Genomic DNA, 27,455 nt, shown 5'->3' on the forward strand with positions numbered 1-27,455 from the left:
GAGGTCAGAAATTTCAAACAGGAAATCTTGAAAAATTGAACATTTGGTTAAGTAGCCTGAAATTTTACAGAAAATCCTAAGAGATAGTGCATAGTCCCAGTCCAAGGCTCCCAGTCTGGGTCAGATTGTCATCGAAAATTTCAGAATTTTAGTTAAAAAGTTAATTAGCGAGATTTTGGATCGGGAAAAATAATCTCTTGATACCACTGGTTTTCGAAATATTCGGTTTTAAAATCAAATTTTGAAAAACCATTTCAAAAATTGCCACATTTTTTTTTTGGCGATTTCGGAAACTTTGTAGGAATCTTCAAAGAACTGAAGCTGTAAATATTTTATTACCGAGATTTTGGAAAAACTGTGTATCCACAATTGCAAAAAACATCTTGTTTACGTAGGACGTAGGACGTACTGATGCGTCTATCGAGAAAAATAATCACAACTTGATACGACTACTGGATTTTTAATTTTTTATTTTAAAAATTCCGTTTTTTTTTGACGATTTTGAAAAATTGATAGGAATTTTCGAAGAACTGAAGCCGTAAATAATATCAGGGATCGAAATCAACATAAAAAAACTTTGTTCAATTTCAAAGATGTTCGAGAAATGGTCAAAAATTTCAAAGAAGGGGATATTGAAAAGTTGACCTTTTCGGTAAGTTGGCTAAAATTTCACAGAAAAGTTTGGTAGAAAAATTTTGACGAGCTGAATCCAAAAATATGGCATCTTGATGGTCTCTGAGTCTTGGTCAGACTACCATTGAAAATTCCCGAATTTTGTTATAAAGGTAATCACCGAAATTTTGGAAAAACTGTGTATCCAAAATTACAAAAAAAATCGTGTTTACGTAGGACTGATGCGTCTAACGAGAAAAAAAATCTCAACTTGATACGATTACTGGATTTTGATATGTTCGGTTTCAAAATCAAATTTTTCAAAAATATTTCAAAAATTGTCGTATTTTTTTGACGACTTTGGAAAATTGGTAGGAATTTTTGAAGAACTGAAGCCTTAAACAATTTCAGGGATTGAAATCAACAAAAGAAAAGCCTATGCCCAATTTCAAAGATGTTCGAGAAATGGTAAAAAATTTCAAAGAAGGGAATATTGAAAATTTGACCTTTTCGGTAAGTTGGCTAAAATTTCACAGAAAAGTTTGGTAGAAAAATTTTGACGAGCTGAATCCAAAAATATGGCATCTTGATGGTCTCCGAGTCTTGGTCAGGCTATCACTGAAAATTCCCCAATTTTTGTTATGAAGGTAATCACCGAAATTTTGGAAAAACTGTGTATCCAAAATTACAAAAAAAAATCGTTAAGCGTCAATCGAGAAAAATAATCTCAACTTGATACGACCACTGGATTTCGAAATATTCGGTTTCAAAGTCAAATTTTTAAAAAATTTTTTCAAAAATTGTAGTGTTTTTTTTTGGCGACTTTGGAAAATTGGCAGGAATTTTCGAAGAACTGAAGCCGTAAACAATGTCAGGGATCGAAATCAACATAAAAAAAACGTTGTTCAATTTCAAATATGTTCGAGAAATGGTCAAAAATTTAAAAGAGGAGAATATTGAAAAATTGACCTTTTCGGTAAGTTGGCGAAAATTTCACAGAAAATTCTGGGAGATAGATTTTAGTGCCGAACGCAAACAAACATGGCATATTAATGGCTCCAGATCAAGACTTTCAGTTTTGGTCAGGTTATAATCAAAATTTCCGGAATTTTGGTTAAAAAAGATGATTAGCGAGATTCTGGAAAAATTGTGTGGCCAAAAATTATAAAAATAACGTGTTTACGGAGGAATGATGAGTCTATCGGGAGAAATAATCTCAAATTGATACGACTACTAGAATTCGAAATATTCGGTTTCAAAGTCAAATTTTTAAAAAAATATTTCAAAAATGGTCGTATTTTTTTTTGGCGACTTCGAAAAATTGGTAGGAAGCCGTAAACAATTTCAGGGATTGAAATCAACAAAAGAAAAGCCTATGCTCAATTTCAAAGATGTTCGAGAAATGGTCAAAAATTTCAAAGAAGGGAATATTGAAAAGTTGACCTTTTCGGTAAGTTGGCTAAAATCTCACAGAAAAGTCTGGTAGAAAGATTTTGACGAGTTGAATCCAAAAATATGGCATCTTGATGGTCTCTGAGTCTGGGTCAGGCTATCATTGAAAATTCCCCGATTTTTGTTATAAAGGTAATCGCCGAAAGTTTGGAAAAACTGTGTATCCAAAATTACAAAAAAAAAAATCGTGATGCGTCAATCGAGAAAAATAATCTCAAGTTGATACGACTACTGGATTTCGAAATATTCGGTTTCAAAGTCAAATTTTTAAAAAATTATTTCAAAAATTGTAGTGTTTTTTTTGGCGACTTTGGAAAATTGGCAGAAATTTTCGAAGAACTGAAGCCGTAAACAATGTCAAGGATCGAAATCAACAACAAAAAATTTGTTCAATTTCAAATATGTTCGAGAAATGGTAAAAAATTTCAAAGAGGATAATATTGAAAATTTGACCTTTTCGGTAAGTTGGCTAAAATTTCACAGAAAATTCATGGAGATAGATTTTAGTGCCGAACGCAAACAAACATGGCATATTAATGGCTTCAGATCAAGACTTTTAGTTTTGGGGTGATTATCATCAAAATTTCCGGAATTTTTGTTAAAATAGATGATTAGCGAGATTCTGGAAAAATTGTGTGGCCAAAAATTATAAAAAAAATCGTGTTTACGGAGGAATGGTGAGTCTATCGGGTGAAATAATCTCAACTTGATACTACTACTAGAATTCGAAACATTCGGTTTCAAATTTAAATTTTTAAAAAAATATTTCAAAAATTGCCCTAATTTTTTTTTGGCGACTTCGAAAAATTGGTAGGAAGCTGTAAACAATTTCAGGGATTGAAATCAACAAAAGAAAAGTCTATGCTCAATTTCAAAGATGTTCGAGAAATGGTCAAAGATTTCAAACAAGGGAATATTGAAAAGTTGACCTTTTCGGTAAGTTGGCTAAAATTTCACAGAAAAGTCTGGTAGCAAGATTTTGACGAGCTGAATCCAAAAATATGGCATCTTGATGGTCTCTGAGTCTTGGTCAGGCTATCATTGAAAATTCCCCGATTTTTGTTATAAAGGTAATCACCGAAATTTTGGAAAAACTGAGTATCCAAAATTACAAAAAAAAAATCGTGATTCGTCTATCGAGAAAAATAATCTCAACTTGATACGACCACTGGATTTCGAAATATTCGGTTTCAAAGTCACATTTTTAAAAATTATTTCAAAATTTGCCGTATTTTTTTTGGCGACTTCGAAAAATTGTTAGGAATTTTTGAAGAACTGAAGGCGTAAACAATGTCAGGGATCGAAATCAACATAAAAAAACTTTGTTCAATTTCAAATATGTCCGAGAAATGCTCAAAAATTTCAAAGAAGGCAATATTGAAAAGTTGACCTTTTCGGTAAGTTGGCTAAAATTTCACAGAAAAGTCTGGTAGAAAGATTTTGACGAACTGAATCCAAAAACATGGCATCTTGATGGTCTCTCAGTCATCGTCAGAATATCACTGAATATTTCGGAATTTTTGTTATAAACGTAATCACCAAAATTTTGGAAAAACTGTGTATTCAAAATTACAAAAAAAAAATTGTGTTTACGGAGGACTGATGAGTCTATCGGGAAAAATAATCTCAACTTGATACGATTACTAGAAATCGAAATATTCGCTTTCAAAGTCAAATTAAAAAAAAATTCAAAAATTTCCATAATTCTTTTTGGCGACTTTCGTCGATCGTTTGCTCAATTTCAAAGCTCTTCGAGAAATGGTCAAAAATTTGAAAAGAAGGATTTATTGAAGAGGTGTCCTTTTCGGTAAGTTGGCTAAAATTTCACAGAAAATTCTGGGAGATAGATTTCGACGTGCCGAATCTAAAAACATGGTACATTAGTGGTTTCAGATCAAGACTTTCAGTTTTAGTCAGGTTGTAATCGAAATTTCCGGAATTTTTGTTAAAAAAGATAATTAGCGACATTCTGGAAAAATTGTGTGTCTAAAATTATAAAAAAAAAATAGCGTTTATGTAAGACTGATGCGTCTATCTGGAAAAATAATCCCAATTCGATACGGCTATTGGTTTTCGAAATATTCGGTTTCAAAATAAAATTAAAAAAAAAATTCCAAAATTACCACATTTCTTTTTGACGAATTCGAAATTTAGTACGAATTTCCAAGGATTGAAGCTACTTTAAAAAATCAGTAGCTACAAAAGTTTCTTTTGTTTAACTTCGCGGCTGCTTGAGAAAAGGTAAAATAATTCATAGGGGCGAGTATAAAAAAATTGAATTTTTGGTGGCATTGTTAAGAACGTATTTAACGCGATTGTGGAAAAATTAGGTGCCCAAAGATTATGAAAAAAATCGTTTTTACGCAAGAATGATGGTTTTATTAGTAACAATAATCCCAAGTCGATAGGACGACTAATTTTCGAAACATTCAATTTTAAATTCCCATTTTTAAAATATCTCAAAAATTACCATCTTTCATTTTGGCGATTTTGGAAAAATTGTGAGAATTTTCGATAAACTGAAGCCATAAAAGTGTGCAAGCGGTCGAAGTCACCAAAATTATCGCGTTTGTTAAGTTTCAAAAGAGCTTGAGGGAAGGGTCTAAACTTTATAAAGGGGGATATTGAAATATTGAAATTTTCCTGAAATTGGTCAAAAATCCACAAACAAATCTGGGAAATAAATTTCAACGAGCTGAATCCAAAAATGTGATGGTTCTGAATTCTGATCGAAGATTGAAATCGAAAATTTAGAAGCTGTCTTGGCAGTATTGTTAAGGACGTATTTAGCGCGATTTTGGAAAAACTGGGTGCCCAAAAATTACGAAGAAATTCGTGTTTACGTAGGAATGATGGATTTATTAGGGAAAATAATCCCAAGTCGATACGACTACTGATTTTCGAAATATTCAGTTTCAAAAGTCGAATTTTGGCGATTTTGGAAAAATAAGGTGGAAGTTTTGATAATAGTAATAGTAATAATCGTGGATTTTTGTTAAGAACGTATTTAGCACGATTATGGAAAAATTGGGTGTCTTCCTGTTTACGAGGAATGATGGGTTTGTTAGGAATAAGAATCCCAAGTCGATATGACGATTAATTTTCGAAATAATCGGTTTCAAAGTCATATTTTTAAAACATCTCAAAAATTACCTGTTTCATTTTGCCGATTTTGGAAAAATAAGGTGGGAGTTTTCGATGAACTAAAGCCTTAAAAGACTTCAAGGAATCGAAAGTAATGAAATTCTCGTGTTTGTTAAGTTTCAAAATTGCTTGAGGTAAGAGCTAAAATTTTTTAAAAGGGGAGATTGAAAAATCGAGATTTTCTTGAAATTGGCCAAAAATCCACAAAAAAATCTAAAAGATAACTATCACCGAGCTGACTTCAAAAACATGCCAGGTTGAAGGTTCTGATCCAAGATTGAAAGCTATCATCGAAAATTTCAAAGTAGTCTTGGCATTTTTGTTAAAGACGTATTTAGCGCAACTGTGGAAAAACTGTGTATCCAAAAATTATGAAAAAAATCGTGTTTAGAATGATGGATTTATTAGTAACAATAATTTCAAATCGATACGTCGACTAATTTTCTAAATATTCGTTTCAAAGTCCAATTTTTAAAATATGTCAGAAAAACTATGTTGAGTTTTGGCGATTTTGGAAAAATGGTGGGAGTTTTCGATGACTTTCGATGACTTCAGGGGATCGACAGTCACAAAATTCACGAGATTTTCTTGAAATTTGCCAAAAATTCACAAAAAATCTGGGAGACAAATTTCAACAAGCTGGACTCAAAAATATGGAATATTGAATATTCTGGACCAAAATTCCCCCCCATCATCGAACATTCCCCAGCAATAATAGTGGAATTTTTGTTAAGAACGTATTTAGCGTGATTATGGAAAAATTGGGTGTCCAAAAATGATGCTTATTCAAGAATGATGGATTTATTGGGAAAAATAATCTTTAGTCCGAATGATGACTGGTTTTCGACATGCGCTTTTTCAAATTCAAATTTTTAAAATATCTCATTTTTGGAAAAATGATTGGAATTTTCGATTCACTCAAGCCGTAAAAGAATTCAAAAGTGCTTAGGAAAGGGCCAACATTTCACAAAAAAATTGCAAAAAAATCCACACAAAAATCTGGCTGACAGATTTCAATCAGTTGAGTACAAAAATAAGGTGCTGAAAAATTCAACTTTTAGCTAAGTAGGCTACAAATCCAAAAAAAAAAAAATCCTGGAAGATAAATTTCGACGAGTTGTATCGAAAAAACAAAGCATGTTGATAATCAGTAATCACAGTCCAAGATTGATGACTATCATTTAAAATTCCGAAGCAAGCGTGGCATTTTTGTTAAGATGGTATTTAGTAAGATTCCGGAAAACTGAATGGCCAAAAATTATGAAAAAAATCGTGCTTACAGAGGAATGATTCATTTAGGAGTGAAAATAATTCCAACTCGATATCACTACTGTTTTTGGAAATATTCAGTTTGAAATTAATTTTTTTTAAATATTTCAAAAACGGTTAGAATTTTTGAAAAAAATTGCCAAGCTCTAAATTTAAAACAAATTCAAATCATATTATCTCTCAAGCTACGATATAATGACGAATTTTACTCACCCAGTACCAAAGAGGGACTACGAAGTATGTAGTTGGTGAGCCACACTGAAATTAAATGAAAAATTACCAAAAATGTTTTTTTCTCTTCCGTTCTGTGCTAAAATAATTATCAAACATTATTTAACGACTTATAGATGCATTACATTGCTTTTATTTTTCAATTTTTGTTGTGTTTATTTATTTACAAATTAGTCGTCACAAAAACAAAATAAAACTGGAACAATTCGCCCCACCCAGACATATTGTTTGGAAAATCCATACGACACGGGGTCCCTAATCCCGCTGACTTTTCCACCCTTTCGCCCCAACAAAAACACGAATCGTGAATATCTCATGAACACCCCATCGAGTATATTTTGTGCATTCTTGTCCGCCAGCAAACAGTGTTATTTCAGGACACGTTCGTGAAATATTTCATTAGCTGTGTTTTTGGGCCAAAGCTGAGGCAGCGTTTTCCGTTATCAAAGCTCGCACGAAAAATTTCCAAACCTGTAAAGGGACACCTCATCGAAAACGCAAACAAAAATCCCTAAAAATTATAATTCCAGACACCGTATTTCGAATTTTGACTCTTTAGTAATACTTTTATTGCGAAAGCCCTTTTTTACGTCCTCGTAAATTGACGAATCTCTTTTATTAAGGTCGTCCATGTGCTGCCACTTGGCCCCTGGATATCGCAGAGCAGGATAGTTAATCTCTCCACAATCCGGAAATTTGAGGGTCAACCGGAAGAGTCCACGATAAAAATCTGGTCCAGTGGTCCACAAGTTGGAGGAATTTTTTGCAGGGATCGATCAGGCAAACAAAGTTCCAGACGTTTCAGCATTCAACACACGATCTGGGCTAGCAGGGGAGGTTCGACGGATTCGTGTTTGTTTTGGTGTATCTTTGAAGAGCATTAAGGGTTATAAATTACCGAGGAATAGCGGAAATAACGAGGGTTGTTAACCTTTACAACCCCGCTAATAAAAAACGTTTTAAACATGCAAACGAGAGTGGTGGGAAGGAGTCAACATCCGCCTGGAAAACGTGTAGGAATTGTTTTCGCATTACTTTTTATCGGAATTTTGGTGTATCTTTGAAATGGAGTGTTTTTTAATGGAGGAAATTTGGAGTTTTTTTGTTAAATTGGAAACGAGAGTATTTAGACGTGTGTTGGTGACAGCGAAATTTAAATTGAAACTAATTAGAAACTATTTAATTTTGTACGACGATTAATGATGATAATGGGCATTTTCCGGTGGAAAAAATAGCAGCACCGGAGATTTATGCTGAGCCAATTTCAGCTAGCCTTGAACTTCCTGCTTCCTGTATCTTGCGTGCTTTGGAGATGATCGTAGCGTGTAACTGATTACATCGGGATTAAAAGGATTATCAGATTCTCCGAAGCACATTTAGGGAGATAATTGCTGTAGTTTGCTGGAAAAGTCTATAAAAGTGGAGCGATAGATAAAGTGGGGGTTGAAAGATAGTGCGGATCTTTCTCTGCACGCAAACTTATTTCCTCTTCTTATCACGATTTTATGTTTTATGGGATTATTTTGGCCTTGTACATGAATGTGGTAGATTTGAATCAATTTTATCTGAAATTGGAAATCAGCGGGATTTTCGTTGAGCTGGGTTACAAGTTTTCTATTTTAATGCTTCTGGTTGTCTAATTTAATTTTCAGACGGAAGTGTGTTTCCTCAAATAAGGGTACGAATGTGCAGATGCTTGCCTTGGCTTTTTTAGTACGTAGTTGTCAAAAAAAACATTGAAATTTTGGAATTTAAAACTTTCAAGTAAAAGACATAAACCGTTTTAACGTAATCGTTACATTTTTTCTACAATTAATATTTAGTGACATTCTGCCAAGCAATTTAAAAAAAAATAGCGAAAAAGGACGAAAAAGGACCAACAGGACGAAAAGCACGAAAAGGACGAAAAACGAAAAAAAAAGACAAAGACCAAAAGGACGAAAAAGGACAAAAGGAACGAAAAAGGATTAAAAGGACGAAGAAGGAGCAAAAGGACGAAAACGGACAAAAGGGACGAAAAAGGATCAAAAGGACGAAAGAGGCCGAAAAGGACGAAAAAGGACGAAAAGGATGAAATAGGACCAAAAGGATCAAAAGGGGGAAAAGGATGAAAAAGACGAAAAAGGACGAAATGGCTGAAGGAGGACCAAAAGGACGAAAAAGGACGAAAAGGGACCAAAAGGACAAAAAAGGACCAAAACAGCAAAAAAGGACTAACTGGTGTTCTAAGCATTTGAGGATTTTGGTGTTCTAAGGATTTGAGGATTCTGGTGTTCAGAGGATTTGAGAATTATGAAGTTCTGGGGATTTGAGGATTCTCGTGTTCTAAGGATTTGAAGATTATGCATTTCATTTAGTTTTTAGAAAGGATGAACAGTAGTCATCTCAAGATTTTGCATGGTAAATGTTATCTAAATTTTATAAAATTGTATAATATTGAAAAATCGACAAATCAAAAACTTGAAAAATTGAGCAAAAAGTCGAAAAAGTTATAAAATCGAAAATTCGAATTGTCGAAGTTCGAAAAATCGAAAAATTTAATAGGAGTAATTGGAAAGTCGAAAAATGTAAGATTTAAAAAATAAAAAAAAACGAGAATTCGAAAAAAAAAATTGAAAAAATTTAAAAATCAAATAAATTTAATCGAATCATTGAAAAATTATGAAATTAAAAGATCGAAAAAATCGAGAAATCGAAAAATCGTAAACTTAAGAAATAAATAAAACGCGAAATCGAGAAGTCAAAAAATCAAAAAATTGAATCGAAACATTGAAAAATTATGAAATCGAAATATTCCAAACTTGAAGTTCCGAAAAATTGGGAAATCAAAAAATTCAAAAATCGAAAAATATAAAAATCGAAAAGCCTAGAAGTCTTAAATTCGAAAAATTGAAAAATAGAGAAATCGAGAATTCGAGAAATCAAAAAATCGAAATAGAATAATTAAAAAATTGAAACATCGAGAAATCGAAACATCAAAAAATCGAAAATGGTAAAATTCCACAAGTCGAAAAATCTAGAAATCTAAATAGCCCAAAATCGAAAAATCAAAAAATTATGAAATAAAAAAATGCGAAATCTAGAAACCAAAAAACCAAAAGTTGAATCGAAACACTGAAAAATTATGAAATTGAAATAACCCAAAATTGCAATTCCGAAAAATTCGGTAATCAGAAATTTGGAAAATCCAAAAATATAAAAATCGAAAAGCCTAAAAGTCTAAATTTCGAAAAATTGAAAAATGGAGAAATCCAGAATTCGAGAAATCAAAATATCGAAATATTGAAAAATTAAAAAATTGAAACGTCGAGAAATCGAAACATCAAAAGATCGAGAAATTAAAAAATCCAAAATTGTAAAACCCGACAATTCGAAAAATCCAGAAATTGAAATAGCCGAAAATGGAAAAATCGAAAAACTAAAATATCCAAAAATACGAAATGAAGAAATCAAAAAATTAGACAATCGAGAAATCCAAAAATTGAATCGAAACTTTGAAAAATCAAGAAATTAAAATATCCCAAAATTGAGAATTCGAAAAATTTGGAAATAAAAAAATTGGAAAATTGAACTACATAGAAAGCCTGAAAGTTTAAACTTCGAAAAATTGAAAAACCGAGAAATTGAAAAATCGAGACAAAAAAAAAATGAAACATCAAGAAATCGAAACTTCAGAAGATCGAGAAATCAAAATATTTAAAAGTGGAAAACTGGACAAGCCGAAAAATTGAGTAATCGAAGTAGCCAAAATCGAAAAATCGAAAAATTAAGGGTTCAAAAAATTTAAAAATTTGAAAATTTTATTGAAACATTGAAACATCAAGAAATTTAAATATCCCAAAAATTGAAATTTCGAAAAATTAGGATAGCAAAACAGTGAAAAATGCAATTATCAAAAAATTTAATAACACTAAAAAATCGAAAAATCAAAAAATCGAGAGGCTAAAAGTAAAAAATCCGAAAACTTGAAAAACCAAGAAACCGAGAAATCGAATTATCAAAAGATCGAGAAATCAAAAAATCAGAAAGTGGAAAACTTGAAAAGTCGAAAAATTCAGAAATAGAAATAGCCCAAAACCGATAATTCGAAAAATTAAAAATCAAAAAATTGCATCGAAACATTGAAAAATCAAGAAATGAAAATATCCCAAAATTGAAATTTCGGAAAATCAAGAAATCAAAAAATTGAAAAATCGAAACAAAAAAATTGGAAGATCGAAAAATTAAAAAAATCAAAAAACCTAAAAGCCTAAAATTGCAAAAAATCGAAAAAATGAAAAATCGAAAAATTAAAAAATTGAAACAACGAGAAATCGAAAAGTGGAAAACTAAATCGAAATAGCCGAAAATGGAAAAATCGAAAAATAAAAAAAAATCAAAGTTGCGAAATGAAGAAATCAAAAACTTAGACAATTGAGAAATCCAAAAATTGAATCGAAACATTGAAAAATCGAGAAATTAAAATATCCCAAAATTGAGAATTCGAAAAATTGGGAAATTAAAAAATTGGAAAATTGAACTACATAAAATCGAAAAGCCTAAAAGTTTAAAATTTGAAAAATTGAAAAACCGAGAAATCGAAAAATCTAAATATCGGACAATTAAAAAAAATGAAACATCAAGAAATCGAAACTTCAGAAGATTGAGAAATCAAAATACTGAAAAGTGGGAAACTGGACAAGCCGAAAAATCGAGCAATCGAAGTAACCCAAAAACGAAAAATCGAAAAATTAAGAGATCAGAAAATTGAAAAATCAGAAAATTTTATTGAAACATTGAAACATCAAGAAATTGAAATATCCCAAAAATGAAATTTCTCAAAATTAGGAAAACAAAACATTGAAAAATGCAATTATCAAAAAATTGGACAACATTGAAAACCTCAAAGCCTAAAATTGCAAAAAGTCGAGAAAATGAAAAATCGAAAAATTAAAAAACTGAAACATCGAGAAATCGAAACATAAAAAAATTGGAAAATCGAAAAGCCTAAAAGTTTAAATATGAAAAACTGAAAACCCCAAAAATCGGTAAATTGAGAAATCGAAAAATTGAAAACTTGAAAAATGGAAATCTGGACAAATCGAAAAATGGAGATATCGAAATAGCTTAAAATCGGAAAATCGAAAAAATAAAAAATCAAAAAAACGCACTATCGGTAAATCAAGAAATCAAAAAAAAAGAAAAATCAAAAAATTGAATCGCAACATTGAAAAATCAAGGAATTAAATTATTCCAAAATTGAAATTTCGATAAATTGGAAAATCAAAATATTGAGACATCGAAATAACAAAAAATTGGAAAATTGAAAAATATAAAATCGAAAAGCTTAAAAGTCCAAATTTCGAAAATCGAGAAATTGAAAAATAGAAACATTGAAAAATCAAGAAATAAAAATATTCCGAAGTTCAAATTTTGAAAAATTAGGAAATCATAAAATTGAAAAATCCATACACGAAAAAATTGGATAATCGAAAAATATAAAATCGAAAAGACTAAAAGTCTAAAAAACGAAAAATTGAAAACCCGAAAATTCGAGAAATCGAAAGATCAAAATATTGAAAAATTAAAAAATTGTAACATTGAGAAATCGAAACATCAAAAGATCGAATAATCAAAAAGCGAAAAAGTGGACAAATAGAAAATCGAGAAATTGAAAAATTGAAAAATCGAAAAATTGGAAAATCGCAAATATAAAAATCAAAAAACTTAAAAAACTCAAGACTGAAATATTGAAAAATCGAGAAATCGAAACGCCAAAAATCGGGAAAACAAAAAATCGAAAAGTGGAAAATTCGAGAAGTGTAAAATTTCCAGAAATCGTATTAGCCCAAAATCGAAAAATTGAAAAATGAAAATATCAATAAATGGAAGAACTAAAAAACTACAAAATCGGAAAACTGAAATATTGGAAAACTGAGAAATCGAAAAATAAAAAATAGAAAAATCGACAAATTGGAAAATCGAAAAAAATATAAAAATCAAATAACTTAAGAAACCCAAAATTTGAAAAAACGAAATTTCAAAAAATTGGAAAAAGGAGAAATTGTACATTTTTTTCTCAAAAACCTCATTATTTAGAATAAAAAAAAAAATCAACACTGATTCATATACCACAATTTCAGGATTATGTTACTATTTAACGTTTAAGACAAACTTGTAAGATGATATAATCAATGGATAACTGATTTATAAACCATAACTGGAATTTTAAATAACATTTACTTCTAAAATTTGCAGATGGCATAAATCCATTGTTACCACGATTTTGTTTTATGGGATTATTTTGGCCTTGTACATGAATGTGTTAGATTTGAATCAATTTTATCTGAAATTGGAAATCAACGGATAAAAGTGTCTGCGGGGTTTTCGTTGAGCTGGGTTACAAGTTTTCTGTTTTAATGCTTCTGGTTGTCTAATTTAATTTTGAGACGGAAGTGTGTTTCCTCAAATAAGGCTACGAATGTGCATGTTGCGAGGGCTGAATAAGTGCAGATGCTTGTCATATTTATTATGAAAGCCGGAAGACAGGGGTGGTTTTATTAAAAAAAAAGAAGAAAAGATGAGTTTTGTAGACAGGTTGTAAAAAGAAGTGGAGGCTGGAAAGAAGTGGAGGCTTTATTGGAAAATATTGTACGAAGAAATTATAACATCACCCAAAATTAGAAAGCAGCTGAGTGATTTATAAGCTAAAGCTTAATTTTGGACACGTACCAGGAACTATCACCAAATTCTAATTCTAGATTCTAATCTAAACCATTACTTCTATTAGACAGTTCTGAGTTGTTTAATGAAGCAATAAATATTCTGGCTGTGAAGTTTTTTCGTAAAATGTTCCTAACAAGAAACTAAACGAGATTCCATTTTACAAAAATTAAAACAGAAACTGAAACATTTAAGTTTGATAAATGTAGAGATGTGTTTAGATAAGTATACTCCCGTTGGTAATTAGGGCGTTGAAAGTTTATTGTCAAAGTTTAAGAATACATTAACATTTGGCAGGCAGTGGTTTACTACAGAAAATTAAAAAAAAATTTGTATCACAGTTTTCGGGCTTTCAGGATTTAAAAACCAACAATGTAAGAAGTTTATGTTAAAAAAATTAACTGCGACTGTTCAGTTTTTGGATCATTCTTTCCTATTTTTAGATTTACAAAATGTTGTTAAATATTTAAATGATAAAACATCAAAAAATTGGCAAATCGAAAAATATAAAAATTGGAAGGCCGAAAAGTCCAAAATTTGAAAAACTGAAAAACAGAGAAGTCGAAAAATCTAAATCTCAATAAAAATAAAAAAATGGGAAAATCGAAAAATAGAAAAATGGAAAAGCCTGAAGGTCTAAAATTCGAAAACTTGGAGAACCGAGAAATCGAGATATTTAAAAATCGAAATACCGAAAAATTAAAAAATTTTAATCGAGAAATCAAAATATGGAGAAATCAAAAAATCGAAAAATGGAAAATTCGAAAAGTTGAAAAATTCAGATATCGAAATAACCCAAAATCGAAAAATGAAAAAATCTAAAAAACACAAAAGCGAAAAATCAAAAAATCAAAAAATTGAGTCGAATTAGAAAAATTCAGAAATTAAAATTTCTCAAAATTGAAATTTCGAAAAACTGGGAATTCGAAACATTGAAAAATCGAAACATCAAAAAATTGGAAAATCGAAAAATATAAAATCGAAGGGCCTAAAAGTCTAAAATTCACAAATTAAAAAATCGAAAAATCGAGAAATCGAAAAGTCGAAAAATTCAAAAATCAAAAAATTGAATCGAAACATTGAAAAATGAAAATATCAAACAAATAGGAAAATTGAGAAATATAAAAATCGAAAAGCCTGAAAGTCTAAAATCCTAAAACTTGAAAAAACGGAAAATCAAGAAATCGATCGAATAATTGAAATATCGGAAAATAAAAAAAATGAAACATCGAGAAATTGAAACATCAAAAGATCGAGAAATCCAGAAATAAAAAATCAGAAAAATAGGAGAATAAAAAACATTGGATTGAAACATTGAAAAATCAGGAAATTAAAATATCCCAAAATTGAAATTCCGAAAAATTGGGAAATCAAAACATTGAAACCCGCAAACATCAAAAAATCGGAAAATCGAAAAATGGAAAAGCCTGAAGGTTTAAAATTCGAAAACTTGGAAAACCGAGAAATCGAGAAATGAAAAAATCGAAATACCGAAAAATTAAAAAAATTTAATCGAGAAATCGAAACATCAAAAGATCGAGAAATCAAAAAATCGAAAAATGGAAAACTTGAAAAGTCGAAAAATTCAGATATCGAAATAACCCGAAATCGAAAAATGAAAAAATCTAAAAAACAAAATCGAAAAATCAGAAAATCAAAAAATTGAGTTGAAACATGGAAAAATTCAGAAATTAAAATTTATCAAAATTGAAATTTCGAAAAATTGGGAATTCGAAACATTGAAAAATCGAAACATCAAAAAATTGGAAAATCAAAGAATATAAAATCGAAGAGCCTGAAATTCTAAAATTCGCAAAATTCAAAACTCGAAAAGTCAAAATATCGAAACACTGGAAAATAAGAAATTGAAATGTCCCAAAATTGAAATTCCGAAAAATTTTGAAATTAAAACATTGAAAAATGAAAATATCAAAAAAATAGGAAATTTGAGAAATGTGAAAATCTAAAAGCCAAAGACTCTAAAATCCTGAAACTTGAAGAAGCGGAAAATCAAGAAATCGATCGAATAATTGAAATATCGGAAAATAATAAAAATGAAACATCGAGAAATTTAAACATCAAAAGATCAAGAAATCCAGAAATAAAAAATCAGAAAAATAAAAAAATAAAAAAAATTGGATTAAAACATTAAAAAATCAAGAAATTAAAATACCCCAAAATTGAAATTTCGAAAAATTGAGAAATCAAAACATTCAAAAATGGAAATACTAATCAAAAAATTCGAAAATCGAAACGCCTAAAAGTCCAAAAATTCTAAAACTTGAAAAACTAAGAAGTCGATAAATCGAAAAAGTGAAATATCGACAATTAAAACAAATAAAACATCGAGAAATCGAAACATCAAAATATAGAAAAATCAAAAACTGTAAAACTCGACAAGACGAAAAATCCAAAAATTAAAAAATCAAGAAAACGCGAAATCGAGAAATCAAAAAATCAAACAATTGAAAAATTAAAAAAATTGAATCGAAACATTGAAAAATCGATACATCAAAAAATTGGAAAATCGAAAATATAAAAATCGAAAAGCCTAAAAGTCCAAAAATCAAAAAATTAAATTAAAGCACTGAAAAATCAATCAAGAAATTAAAATAACTCAAAATTGAAATTCCAAAAAATTGGGAAATCAAAACATTGAAAAATGGAAATATGAAAAAAGTGAAAAATATAAAAAGTTAAAAACCGAAAAGCCCAGAAGTCTAAAATTATAAAATTTGAAAAACCGAAAAATGAAAGAGAAATCGAAACATGAAAAATCCAGAAGTCACAAAATCCAAAAGTGGAAAACTCGACAAACCTAAAAATCGAGTAATCGAAAAATCGAAAAGTTAAAAAACGTCAAATCGGAAAATCAAATAATTGAAATTTGGAAAAATGGGGAAATCAAAACAGTGAAACATGGAAATATAAAATAATTGTAAAAACGATAAATACATATAAAAATCGAAAAGCTGAAAACTCTTCATTTCTAAAACTTGAAAAATCGAATTATCGGAAAATTAAAAAAATGAAACATTGAGAAATCGAAACATTAAAAGATGGAGAAATCAAAAAAACCGAAAAATGTAAAACTCGACAATTCGAAAAATCCAGAAATCGAGATAGCTCAAAATCGAAAAATTGAAAAATTATAAAACAAAAAAAGGCGAAATCGAGAAACCAAAAAAATAAAAAAATTGGGGAATCAAAAAATTGAAAAATCAATATATCAAAAAATTGGGAAATCGAAATCGCCCAAATCGAAAAATCCTAGAATTAAAAAAATCAAAATACGCTAAAACGAGAAATCAAAAAATCAAAAAATTGATCAAAACACCAAAAAATTCTTGAAAAATCAAGAGTCAAAATATTCCAAAATTGAGATTTCGAAGAATTGGGAAATTGAAACTTGAAAAATCGGAAAGCCTAAAAGTGTAAAATTCGAAAAAGTGAAAAGCCGAAAAATGGAGAAATCGGGAAATAGAAAATTCGAAGTATTAAAAAACTAAAAAAAATCAAAAAATCGAAAGTCTTCAAATAGCCCAAAATCAAAAAATCGAAAAATGAAAAAAATAAAAAATGCGAGACGGGGAAATCAAAAAATCAAAAAATTGAAAAATCAAAATGTTGAATCGAAATATCGAAAAATTAGGAAATCAATAGATTGAAAAATCGAAACATCAATAAATTGGAAAATCAAAAAATATAAAATCGAAAAGCCTTAAAGTCTAAAATTCGAAAAATTGGAAAACCGAAAAATGGAGAAATCGAGAAATCGAAAAGTCGAAATTTTGAAAAATTAAAAAATTTAAACATCGGGAAATCGAAACATCAAAAAATCGAAAAGTGGAAAATTCGACAAGTCGGAAAACTGAGTAGTCGAAACAGCCCAAAATAAAAAAAATCGAAAAATTAAAAAATCAAAAAACGCGAATTTGGGAAATCAAAAAATCAAAAAAAAAAACAAAAAATTGAATCGAAACATAGAAATATGAAGAAATTAAAATATTCCAAACTTGAAATACCGAAAAATTGGGAAATTAAAAAATTGAAAAATCGAAACATCAAAAAATTGGAAAATCGGAAAATATAAAATCGAACAACCTAAAAGTTTAAAATTCGAAAATTGCAAAACCGAAAAATCCAGGAATCGGAAAATCGAGAAATCGAGAAATTTAAATATTGAAAAATTCAAAAATTGAAACATGGAGAAATCGAAACATTAAAAGATCGAGAAATCGAAAAGTCGAAAAGTCGAAAAATCCAGAAATTGAACAAAATCGAAAAATTGAAATATTAAAAAATATAAATAACGCGAAATCGAAAAATAAAAAATTAGAAAAATAAAAAAACCATAAAGTTGAAATTGAGAAATCCAAATTTTAAAAAATAGAAAAATCAAAAAATTGGGAAATCGAAAAATTTGAACATCGATACGTCAGAAAATTGGAAAATGGGAAAATTTAAAAATCGAGAAGCCTAAAAGTCTACAATTCGAAAAATTGGTAAACCGAAAAATGGAGAAATCGAGAAATCGAAAAGTTGAAATATTGAAAAATTAAAAAATTTAAACATCGGGAAATCGAAACATCAAAAGATCGAGTAAACAAAAAATCAAAAAGTGGAAAACAAGACGGGTCGAAAAAGTGAGAAATCGAAGCAGCCCAAAATCAAAATTTCGAAAAATTAAAAAATCAAAAAGCGCGAAAAGATCGGGAAATCAAAAAAACAAAAAAAATCAAAAAATTGAATCAAGACATTGAGAAATGAAGAAATTAAAATATTCCAAAATTGAAATATCGAAAAATTAGGAAATTAAAAAATTGAAAAATCGAAAGACCAAAAAATTGGAAAATCGAAAAATATAAAATCGAACAACCTAAAAGTCTAAAATTCGAAAATTAAAAAATCGATAAATCGAGAAATCGGGAAACCCGAAAATCTTAATATTCAAAAATCCAGTAATTAAAATTTTTCAAAATTGAAACTTCGGAAAATTGGAAAATCGAAAAATTTGAACATGGATACGTCAGAAAATTGGAAAATGGAAAAATTTAAAAATCGAAAAGCCTAAGATTTCGAAAACTGAAAAACCGAAAAATCGAAAAATTAAAAACTGAAACATCGAGAAATCGAAACATCAACAAATCGAAAAGTCAAAAAATCTAGAAATAGAAATCATCCAAAATCGAAAAAACGATACACTAAAATATCTATAAATTGACTGAGAAATCGAAAAATGAAAAATTGGGAAATTGAAAAACTGAAAAATCGAGAAATTTAAAAGTGGAACAAAATATACAAATCTGAAATATTGAAAAATCGAGAAATCGAAACATCAAAAATGGGGAAATCAAAAATCGAAAAGTCGAAAAATCCAGAAATCTAAATAGCCCAAAATCGAAAAATTGAAAAATTAAAATCTCAACAAATTGAACAATCGAAAAACTGAAAAATCGTAAAACTGAAATATTGGGAAATAAAAAATAGAAAAATCGACAAATTGGAAAATCTAAAAATCAAATAACTTGGGAAACTCAAAATTGAAATATCGAAAAATTGGGAATTCGTGACTTGAAAATCCAAATTTCGAAAAATTGAGAAAACGAGAAATTGTACATTTTTTTCTCAAAAGCTTTGTTTAGAATAAAAAAATATCAACACTGACTCATATAGCACAAGTTCAGGACTATGTTACTTTTTAACGTTTAAGACAAATTTGTAAGATGATATAATCAATGGATAAGTTTTGATTATCGATTTACCATGCTTCAGTTAACTTTAGTGGATAAAAACTGATTTACTTATTAACCACAACTCGAAGAGTATCTATTTATTATTCGAAAATTTAAATAACCTTTACTTTTAAAATTTGCAGATGACATCAATCCATTGTTGGTGAGGACGATTAGACAAATTTTGGTTAGCATTCTACCATCTACATGATATTCCTAGCATACATGTAAAATTTGACAAAAATCGGTCCGGTAATTTCGGATATTAGCTATGTAATAAAAATTGACAGAGACGACGGACAGACAGACAAACGGAAGTGGGAGGGCTATATTTTGGTACTCTTGGAGTCATGAAACGTCGAGAAAACATCAAAGTAGCAGTCGCCCAATAAGTAGTCAGGAGTCAAGAGTATATAAATTTTATTGACATCTATGACTTTCAACCCTGTGTTTTTTTTTAAGTTTAGAACTTATTTTTGAACTGACGAATTTTCCTCCACATGTTGTGTTTCTGTATATGAAGTTAATATCCGATTATTAGGTTTTAGCGAAAAATAGCTCATTCGTATCAGAAAATCTAGGCTTTCGGGAAATTAGCTCTTTCAAATTTCAAGTAATGCTATAAATTAATTAGAAAACATTTTCCTGCTAAAAATAAATAAGTTGGAATCGTTGTAAAGACAGCTTTACAAAATCCCTGAATTGTAATTCCGTGACGTCTATCTCCTGCAAAATTAACCCCTCAAACGTACACCTACCTAAATTTTACATAAACCCATCGTAGATCAACAAAAAACTCATTGTCCTGCTCTGCGTTTTTGTCCCCAGCAACAAAAAATCACCGTTTTATTTACGCTGCCATTCGTCTGGATCAAAGCGCCTCTTCGGGGACCGCTTTAATAAAACAAGATTTATTACGTCAATACGGCAGGTATTGATGGCAACAACCTTCTCTCGCAGGGATTTCACCGCATCGGGATATTCAAATGCCCTCACACAGCTTGTTACTGCCTATAAATTTTCACATGCACATAATTGTTTCTATTTTCGACTGATGTGTTCTGCGTGACTACAATTCGAACGAAGGGTTATTAAACACTGCATGGTGCAAATTGATGCTTGACGTCAAAGCTTCGAACAAACATAAAACAAAGAGGAAAAATTGTGCAACTAGTAGCTAGGAGCTTCCGCGAATAATTCCTTTTTATCCTGTTTGCATTCCGTGTCGGGAAAAAGTTCGTTCATTAAATTTAACTGCGGGCGTTCTTACTAGTACAGAGAGGATCTTAGGGTAAAAAAAGCCAAAATAAATTATACGCAACGTTTAGTTTTCTTTGAGATTTACATTTATTTTATTATTTTACGTAATCAGCGATACTAATCTTCATTAAAATTTGCATGACAAATTAGATATTTTTCTAAATTTTCCGTAGGAATTTTCGTTCATTAAATTTAACTGCGGGCGTTCTTACTAGTACAGAGCGGATTTTGGGGTAAAAAAAGTCAAAATAAGTTTACGAAACGTTTAGTTTTCTTTGAGATTTACATTTATTTTATTATTTTACATAATCAGCGATCCTAATCTTCGTTAAAATTTGCATGACAAATTAGATATTTTTCTAAATTTTTCTTAGGAAAATTTTTCATTTTGTCTGTTGGGACATTTTTATACCTAGAGAAGATACGATGTTAAAGAAGAATATTTAACATTAGAAATTTTAGTGAGTTCATTTTAAAATCTTTGGAGTACTTTGCTGACAAGTTTAAGCTTTCGCATTTGGTACCGATTCTTTCGAAAATGTTGCTCCGTGACCATCAACACGCTATATTTTTGGAATCAGCATGTCGAGATCTACGTCTCTGAATTTTTTCAGAATTTTTAGACAACTTTTTTAAAAGTGAAATTTTTTCAGTGGTCCCCCCTTCTTCAAATTTCGGCCAATTTTTGACATCTTCGAAACTTAACTAAACACATTTTCTTGTAGATTTCGAGCTCTAGAACTCACTTCCGGCATCGTTTCTTTGATAATTGCAACAGTTTTTCCGGGATCGACCGTTGAAATGTTGAAATTTTTAGAAATCTTCAAAAATTCACATTTCGTACCGATTCTTTTGAAAATGTTGCTGTGGTACCATCAACACACTATATTTTTGGAATCAGCATGTCGATATCTACGTCCGTGAATTTTTTCACAATTTTTAAACAACTTTTTTAAAAGTGAAATTTTTTCAATTGTCTAATTTCGACCAATTCTTGACTTTTTCGAAACTTAACTAAATACATTTTCTTGTATATTTCGAGCTCTAGAACTCACTTCCGGCCTGGTTTTTTTGCTAACTCCAACCGTTTTTCCAGAATCGTGCTTTGAAATATCGAAATTTTTAGAAAATTTCCAAAATTCCCATTTCGTACCGATTCTTTTGAAAATGTTGCTCCGTGACCATCAACACGCTATATTTTTGGAATCAGCATGTCGAGATCTACGTCTCTGAATGTTTTCACAATTTTTAGACAACTTTTGTAAAAGTCAAATTTTTCCACTGGTAGTGCTTCAAATTTCGACCAATTTTTGAGATTTTCGAAACTTAACTAAATACGTTTTCAGGTAGATTTCGAGCTCTAGAACTCACTTCCGGCCCGGTTTTTGTGATGACTCCATCCGTTTTTCCAGAATCGTTCGTTGAAATATCGAAATTTTTAGAAAATTTCCAAAATTCGCATTTCGTACCGATTCTAACACGCTATATTTTTGGAATCAGAAAACTGAATCGAAACATTGAAAAATCAAGAAATTAAGATATTTCAAAATTGAAATTTCAAAAAATTGTGAAATCAAAAATTTTTAAAATCGATATATGAAGAAACTGGAAAATGGAAAAATTTAAAAATCGGAAAGCTTAAATAAAAGTCCAAAATTCGAATAATTGCAAAACCGAAAAATAGGGAAATCGAGAAATCGGGAAATTGAGAAATCGAGAAATCGAAATATTGAGAAATCATAAAATCGTAAAGTAGAAAACTTGTAAAGTGGAAAAATCCAGAACTTGAAATACCGAAAATCGAAAAATCGAAAAATTATGAATTCAAAAAACGCGAAATCGACAAATTAAAAAATCAAAAATTTGAAAAATCAAAAAATTTAATCCAAACATCGAAAAATTAAGAAATTAAAGAATCCCAAAATTGAAATGTCGACGAATTAAGAAATCAAAAAATTGAACAATCAAAACATCAAAAAATTGGAAAATCCAAAGATATAAAATCGAAAAGCATAAGGTGTAAAATTCGCAAAATGGAAACATCGAGAAATTGAAACGTCAGAAGATCGAGAAATCAAAAAATCGAAAAGTGGAAACCTCGGAAAGTCGAAAAATCGAGAAATCGAGATAGCCCAAAATCAAAAAATAGAAAAACTAAAAATAAAAACAAGAAATCCAGAAATCAAAAAATTGAATCCAAACATTGAAAAATTAAGGAATTAAAATATCCCAAAATTGAAATTTCGAAAAATTGGGAAATCAACAATTAAAAAATCAAAAAATTGGGAAATTAAAAAAAATATATAAATTGGAAAATTGAAATCTTTAAAAAATTTGAAAATCGAAATCGCCCAAATCGAAAAATCGTAAAATTCAAAAAAATCAAGTAACGCTAAAATGAGAAATCAAAATAAAAAAATTGGTCTAAAGAGTTTAGACAGTACTTCCCTCGCTGTCGGAAACTTGACGACTGCATGCCTATTGTGTTTTTTTTTCTCATTACATTTTTGTAGTGGGAATTTAAAAAAAAATTGCGATGACGTCATCAACATTTTTGCAAGGACACGTATATCAGTTGGGATAGATGTAGTGTAATACTAAGAATAAAATTATTATTAAAATTATTATATTCTCAAATTTTCGGGAAAATGAATTGGGTCGTTTTGAATATTGATTTGTAATAATCAATAAAATAACGAAACAATTTACTCACGTATACGTATCAGAGGCAACTGAAAATCGTGTATGTATAAACATTCTTAATTTAAGATGACAGGCGTAACAGCATACGTGAGAGTCAAACAGACAAACTGTAAACAAAACGACCATCGGTTTTATTGCTTCGACTTCCGCTTATTATATAAAACATTGGGTTTTATTTTAATTCTTGACGGTGAAATTCACAATTGGTTGATTATAAACATGTCTATTTCACATTCGCGGAACCAAGTGAGCGCATAAAACAAATGCAGGTCTGTAATGTTAAAGTCGATGTAAATAAGCGTGCTACCCTTATGTTTCAAGCGAGTTTTTCCTTTAACAAATTTTGTGTCTACCAAATTGGGTTGGTTGGGGTGTAATACTAATAATAAGTGTTGCCTTTAATTTAATCAATAAAATAAATTGACTTCATTAATTTTTTTGAACCACCTCTTAAGAAAATCTAAAAAATATGAATGGAATGATAAATCACAAGTACAAACTCATCATATTTTTTGCATTTTAGATAGGATTAATTCAGCAAAATTTAAGGGTGACGTCATCAATTTTTTTAGGAGGGATGAACAAATACATTTTGAACAAAAGTTTACCATGCTTATAATAACTTTAAAATATTCCCAAAATTTCAAAGCATTCGGTTTTGTAATTCCTGATTAAATCGATAAAATAAATTCACGCCTTCATTAATTTTTTTGAGTCACCCTGCATATGCAAATCCAAAAATATGATTGGAATGATAAATCACAAGTACAGACTCATCATATTTTGTACATTTTAGATACGATTTATTCGGCAAACTTTTGAGCTGACGTCATCAGTTTTTTGTAGAAGATAACCAAATATATTTTGACTAAAAATTTATTATGCTCTTTATAACCTTAAAACATCTGCAAGATTTCAAAGCATTCGGTTTTGTAGTTCCTGATTAAATCAATAAAACAAATTTACGCATTCATTAATTTTTTTGAGTCACCCTGTATATGCAAATCGAAAAAATTTGAATGGAATGATAAATCACAAGAAGAGACTCACCATATTTTGTACATTTTAGATAGGATTTTTTCAGCAAAATTTTGTGGTGACATCATAAATTTTTTAGGGGGGACGACCAAATACGTTTTGATCAAAAATTTACCATGCTTATGATAATTTTAAAATATCTTCAAGATTTCGAAGCATTCGGTTTTGTAGTTCCTGAGTAAATCAGTAAAATAAATTTACGCTTTCATTTATTTTCTTGAATCACCCTGTATATGCAAATCCAAAAAATATGAATGGAGTGATAGATCACAAGTACAGACTCATCATATTTTGTACATTTTAGATATGATTTATTCGGCAAATTTTCGAGCTGACGTCATCAAGTTTTTGGAGGGGATAAGCAAATATATTTTGACTAAACATTTATTATGCTCTTTATAACTTTAAAACATGTGCAAGATGTCAGAGCATTCCGTTTTGTAGTTCCTGATTAAATCAATAAAATATATTTACGCATTCATTAATTTTTTTGAGTCACTCTGTATATGCAAATCCAAAAAATATGAATGGAGTGATAAATGACAAGTACAGGCTCATCATATTTTGTACATTTTAGATATGATTTATTAGGCAAACTTTCGAGCTGACGTCATCAAGTTTTTGGAGGGGATAAGCAAATATATTTTGACTAAACATTTATTATGCTCTTTATGACCTTAAAACATCTGCAAGATTTCAGAGCATTCGGTTTTGTAGTTCCTGATTAAATCAATAAAATATATTTACGCATTCATTAATTTTTTTGAGTCACCCTGTATATGCAAATCCAAAAAATATGAATGGAGTGATAGATCACAAGTACAGACTCATCATATTTTGTACATTTTAGATATGATTTATTCTACAAACTTTTGAGCTGACGTCATCAAGTTTTTGGAGGGGATAAGCAAATATTTTTTGACTAAAGATTTATGATGCTCTTTATAGCCTTAAAACATCTGCAACATTTCAAAGCATTCTGGTTAGCAGATTAAAAATTAAATTTCAAAATGTTGTTTTATAATTTTGATTTTTTTTTCCAAAAATCTGGACGTTTCGGGTGAAAAGTCGATTCAGAGTTGTAAACTACATGTGTAGGACTATGTTATTTTATACAATTGAAAACCCATTTACTATGTACAATTTTGAAGTGACGTCATCGCATTAGTGGTGGGGATGATTAGACAAATTTTGGTTAGCGTTTTACCATCTACATGGTATTCTTAATATAAGTACAAAATTTCACAACAATCGGTCGAGTACTTTCGGAGATTATCTGTCTAATAAAAATCCGGGACAACAGACGGACAGACGGACAGACGGACAGACGGACGGACAGACGGACAGACAGACGGAAATGGGAGACCTATTTCTTCGTCTTCTAGGGGTCATGAAAGATCGAGAAAACGTAAAAGTAGAGAGTCGGCCGACGGACTCGATTACAATACTTCCTTTGCTTACGCTTGGGAAGTAAAAATTGAATCCCAAAATTGAAAAACCGAAAAATGGAGAAATCGAGAAATCGAGAATTCGAGAAATAGAAAATTCGAAATATTAAAAAATTAAAAAAATCAAAAAATCGAAAGTCGAAAAAATGAGAAATCGAAAAATGAAAAAATCAAAAAATGCGAAATCGACAAATCAAAAAATCAAAAAGCTGAAATATCAAAATGTTGAATCGAAATATAAAAAAATTAAGAAATTTACATATCCAAAATTAGGAAATCAATAAATTGAAAAATCGACACATTAATAAATTGCAAAATCGAAAAATACAAAATCGAAAAGTTAAAAGTCTAAAATTGGACAAACTGGAAAACCGAAAAATCGAGAAATCGGAAAATCGGAATATTGAAAAATTAAAAAATTCAAACACCCATAAATCGAAAGTGGAAAATTGGAGAAATCGAAATAGCCGAAAATCGAAAAATGAAAAACTCAAAAACGCGAAATCAAAAGACTGAATCGAAACATTGAAAAATTAAGAACATAAAATATCCCAAAATTGAAATTCCGAAAAACTGAAATTTAAAAAAATTAAAACTTCGATACATCAAAAAATTGGAAAATCGAAATATATGAAATCGAAAAACCTAAAAAATTGAAAAATTAAAAAATCACAAAACCCGAAATCGAGAAATAAAAATCGAAATTCTAAAATTTGAAAACTTTGAAAACCGTGAAATCCAGAAATCGAAAAATCCATTTCGGAAAATTAAAACATTGAAACATCGAGAAATCGAATCATCAAAATATCGAGAAATCAAAAAATCGAAAAATTCAGAAATCAAGATGTCGAAATGTCCCTGAATTTTTTCAGAATTTTCAGACAACTTTTTTAAAAGTGACATTTTTTCAATGGTCTCCCCTTCTTCAAATTTCGGCCAATTTTTGCCATTTTCGACACTTAACTAAATACATTTTCTTGTAGATTTTGAGTCCTAGAACTTACTTCCCACCTGGTTTTTTTTTCGAATCGTCCTTTGAAATATCGGAATTTTTAGAAAATTTCCAAAATTCGCATTTCGTACCGATTTTTTCGAAAATGTTGCTTCGTGACCATCAGCACGCTATATTTTTGGAACCAAAAAACTGAATCGAAACATTGAAAAATCAAGAAATTAAGATATCCCAAAATTGAAATTTCAAAAAATTGGTAAAATCAAAAAATTTAAAAATCGATACATCAAAAAACTGGAAAATGGAAAAATTTCAAAATCGAAAAGCCTACATAAAAGTCCAAGATTCGAATATTTGCAAAACCAAAAAATAGGGAAATCGAGAAATCGGGAAATTGATAAATCGAAATATTGAAACACCAAAAATTGAAACATCGAGAAATCATAAAATCGTAAAGTACAAAACTCGAAAAGTGGAAAAATCCGGAAATTGAAATATCGAAAATCGACAAATCAAAAAATCAAAAATTGAAAAATCAAAAAATTTAATTCAAACATCAAAAATTAAGAAAAAAATATCCCAAAATTGTAATTTCGAAAAATTGAAAACTAGACACATTAAAAAATTGGAAAACCCAAAAATATAAAATCGAAAACCCGAAAGGTGTAAAATTCGCAAAATTGAAAAACCGAAAAATGGAGAAATCGAGAAATAGAAATTTCGAAATATTGTAAAATTAAAAAATTGAGACATCGAGAAATCGTAACGTCAAAAGATCGAGAAATCAAAAAATCGAAAAGTGGAAAACTCGGAAAGTCGAAAAACCGAGAAATTGAAATAGCCCAAAATCAAAAAATAGAAAAACTAAAAATAAAAAAAATCGAGAAATCAAAAAATTGAATCGAAACA

General features: G+C 29.6%; 1 protein-coding gene across 3 annotated transcripts in view; it reads right to left on the bottom strand.

The window, feature by feature from the left end:
• The window catches only part of LOC135139250 (G-protein coupled receptor 52), a 149,498-nt gene that overhangs the window by 86,189 nt on the left and 35,854 nt on the right, over positions 1–27,455 (bottom strand). For 2 of the 3 annotated variants that reach the window (XM_064069413.1, XM_064069411.1), the window contains exon 2: positions 6,691–6,735. The exons of the other annotated variant lie outside the window; for it this stretch is intronic. The gene's annotated coding sequence lies outside the window, so the exon portion shown is untranslated. The remainder of the gene's footprint in view (positions 1–6,690; positions 6,736–27,455) is intronic. 3 annotated transcript variants of the gene reach the window in all.

The sequence above is a fragment of the Zophobas morio genome, unplaced genomic scaffold (genome assembly GCF_036711695.1).
Source record: "Zophobas morio isolate AGI-343-1 ecotype UQ-CSIRO unplaced genomic scaffold, CSIRO_AGI_Zmor_V1 ptg000031l, whole genome shotgun sequence".
NCBI classification, from domain to species: domain Eukaryota; kingdom Metazoa; phylum Arthropoda; class Insecta; order Coleoptera; family Tenebrionidae; genus Zophobas; species Zophobas morio.